The sequence below is a fragment of the Cucurbita pepo genome, chromosome LG16 (assembly GCF_002806865.2).
Source record: "Cucurbita pepo subsp. pepo cultivar mu-cu-16 chromosome LG16, ASM280686v2, whole genome shotgun sequence".
NCBI lineage: Eukaryota > Viridiplantae > Streptophyta > Magnoliopsida > Cucurbitales > Cucurbitaceae > Cucurbita > Cucurbita pepo.
The window spans coordinates 3928160-3931778 of record NC_036653.1 but is presented as its reverse complement, the minus strand read 5'-3'; the positions used below and the strand labels follow the sequence as shown (position 1 = coordinate 3931778).

The window sequence follows — 3619 nt, the reverse complement described above, 5'->3', positions numbered from 1 at the left end:
AGTAGACGACGTTTGAAGATTCACAACTATCACATATTTTGTCGTCAATTCAACGTCGTTTGAAGATTAAACTATCACGTATTTTGTTGCCAATTCAATTCAACGTTCATTTGTGAGCTTCATCGCTCGTGTTCTTTAGGATAACTTCATCGCTCTTGTTCTTTAGGGTAACTTCATAACTTCATCGCTCTTTAGGGTAACTTCATAACTTCATCGCTCTTGTTTTTTAGGGTAACTTCATCGCTCGTGTTCTTTAGGGTAACTTCATCTTATGACACCATGGAATACCATGTGAAATTTCTCCTCATTAATAACAAGATTTGATTACTTTGAACTCTCTAGAATACAGAATTTGATTGAATTCACATTAAAAATGGGAAATTAGCCAATCCAAAATGTGGAATGATTCCTTAATAATAACATGTTAGTTACATTCTCAATTAAATTATCACTTCCACTTAATAAACTTAGGTTATTTTTTCAACCATAACAAGAAAGCACTAGCACTTCCAAAACAAGAGAGTTTCTAGAAGATTAAGTAACCAAAAATAATCACAAGTTCTCAAATGGAACACGTAAATTGCTTAAATTGCTTCTTTAGCTGGTCTAAACACAAGTAGGGTAACTTCTTTTCTTAACCATCAATGTTTACCATTACCAATAATATTTGTTTATCTACATCTTCCCATCCATTCTTCATATGTATTTGTTTAGCGGGCTAAAGACATAAATTGTGTTTGTGTTCTTAAAGCTATCAGAGTATAGGATATGTAAAAAAAATGAGACCACTTCCAAACAAGAGTAATTTTGAGAATAAGATAACTAAAAGACCTTTCGTTCTTAGTACCACTTACAAATATAAGAGGTTTCTAATATAGCATCATAACCAATAACTTTTTCCTGCAAAAGGTTGAAGCCAAACAAGCAGCGCATGAGACCTTCCACTGACCATTACAGCGCATAACTTTTTCTAATATACACCATGAATGTCACTGACCATTACAATTCAGCTTTAGAGGAAAGCAATAGCACTAGGAGAGGCATGGCTAAACACAAGAAGACTTGATTGGCGACAAACCCGAGCGACCGCTACTGGCGATCTGACCCACAATGGGGCAACAATCTGAGAAACTTGCCTCTTGTGTGATCGGTTTTGGCTGAATAACCACGGGTGGCAAAAAATGGTCCTACACTGATTGATCCATCCACAACGACTCCGTAAACCCCGGAACCCACCAACACGCTGCTATTCAAAAACGGCCGCGGGGGATCATATTTGGGCGCAGCATCATCATCAAGCTGTCAAATGAGCTGATGGTGGCCAGTCAAAAAACCATCGATGCACGCGGTGCCAATGTCCACCTTAATCCAGCACATTTCTTAACAGACTCAAGTTATAATTGAAGTGTTTGTTACTTTAAATTTGGTTATTTTCACCTCTATTTCTCTCTAAAAGCTCCATTTTGTTAGTGTTCATTTCAGTAAGACCTGCACAAAAAGTTGGGAAATTCACAGAGTAATGCATTCAAGTATTCAACTTATGAAAATTGAAGATAATGAGTGAAAGTTCAAAAACATAATTTTAAAACATACAGACTTCTAAACAATAGAATTCTTCACAAGAACTCAAGCACCCAGAAACATAAAACTAAGGGGAAATAAGGAATTCATATGAAGAAAATGGCCGTTCAATATATACTCCAAACCAAAGGATATTCCAAAGAATGAAAACAGGGAAAGAGGAAAGAAGCTTAATCAAAAAAGGGCTTCAGACATCCAAGGAAGGAATATAGCAGCATTAGCTCTCAAGCCTGGCGAAGGCGAAAGCTCTTAGGCGGCCACTGCGAATGTTTTGAGAAACAAGCCATTGGAATTGTCATCATTAACATATAAGTTGAACAAGATAAGCAAATGATATCAACAGCTAAACATGATGGGAAATCAAACCCCAAGAAGCTCGTGAAAAAAACCCAGTTGTAATTAATCAAAGTGGAAAGCATTTAAAGAGGAGACTCAGACATCCAAGGAAGGATAAAGCAGCACTAGCTCTCAAGCCCGGCGAAGGCGAAAGCTCTTACGCGGCCACTGCGAATGTTTTGAGAAACAAGCCTTACAGATATCATCATTGTCAACACAATTTCAAATGGTGAATGTCATAAAATTCAGATACAAATCAGCTGCAATAAAAAAGGAAAAGTAAAATTGGCTTCACTGTGTGTAGCAATCAGAAGATTAGTAGTAAAATCTCATTGAAATCCTCTCAAATTATTTGAAATATCATCGTAAGGACACAAAATCGAACAATCAATCCAACAAAACATCAAAACAAGTCAAGTAACTGACACAGATAATCAACAAAATTCAAGAGTGCTCAGACAGCCAAGGGTATATCAATCAGATACCGGGAATTGTACCCAGATCAGAAACTCTAGTCCATAGAATTAGCCTCGTCATAGCATCACATCGAACATCAAAAAGAAGAAACAGAAGATAAGAAACGAAGTTGAAACCAGAAAGACGAAGATTTGAAAACTCTACAACACGCCGAAGAGTAAAAGTTACACCAAAATCATAAAAGCTGTGGAAATGAAGACCAAGACGATGTGGGGAAACAAGATCGAAAGGTGAGTTTATAGGGCACGACGGGTGAATTAGGGTTTCTCGACTTCGACAGTTTTAGGGTTTTTCTTGATTTCATTAGCGCAGCGGCTGGGCTGGGCCTCAACCTAACAAAACGGGGAAGAATTAAGAGACGACGACCTCTTAAATTTTGGATTTTTAAAAATAACTAAATAACTTGCCTTTTTAAAAAATATAAATTTTATATATATATATATATATATATATATATATATATATATATATATATATATATTTATTTATTTATTTATTTATTTATTTATTTATTTATTTTTTTATTATTATTTTTTTTAATCCGATCAAATAAGATTCGAATCACCCCACAAATAAGATTAATTAAGTTAAAGTTTATTTTAAGCATGCAACCCGAATTATATTGAATGGTACAGAAATTTAGTTAATGCTAAAATAAAGCACAAATACTATTTTTGCTCCATTTTTCAAGTCTATGGTACAAACACAACATGTTTGACTTTATACGGCTTTCAATGAAACTTTTTGTCATTTTTAATATACTTTTTTGCTTTACAGGTTGATTCGAACATTTAATCTCTTAATCAATAATACATACAAATTATCATAGTAAGGGGTGGTGGTGCAGTTGGTTAGCGCGTAGGTCTCATAAATCATCATGAGGTTGAGAGTTTGAGTCTCACTCGTTTGAGTCTCACTCGCCCCATTCGAACATTTAATCTCTTGGTCGATACATACGAATCACCATAGTAAGAAGTGGTGGTGTAGTTGGCTAGCATGTAGGTCTCATAGTTTTAAAGAGTCATCTTGAGGTCGAGAGTTCGAGCCTCTCTCACACCATTTAATTTAATTTCTTGATCGATAATATATATACATTACCATAGTAAGAGGTGGTGGTGTAGTTGGCTAGCACATAGGTTTCATAGCTTTAAAGAGTCATCCTGAGGTCAAGAGTTCAAGCCTCTCTCACCCCATTCGATCTTTTTTTTTTTTTTTTTTTCCTATT

At 35.4% G+C, this 3619-nt stretch overlaps 2 non-coding genes across 2 annotated transcripts; both read right to left on the bottom strand.

The window, feature by feature from the left end:
* Positions 1–1764: 1764 nt before the first annotated feature.
* On the bottom strand, positions 1765–1888 carry LOC111777914. The gene has a single exon (XR_002812438.1). It is a non-coding gene; the product is annotated as a small nucleolar RNA SNORD14 (small nucleolar RNA).
* A 121-nt stretch (positions 1889–2009) lies between these two features.
* On the bottom strand, positions 2010–2131 carry LOC111777911. Its single transcript, XR_002812436.1, has one exon. It is a non-coding gene; the product is annotated as a small nucleolar RNA SNORD14 (small nucleolar RNA).
* Between the last annotated feature and the right edge of the window lie 1488 nt (positions 2132–3619).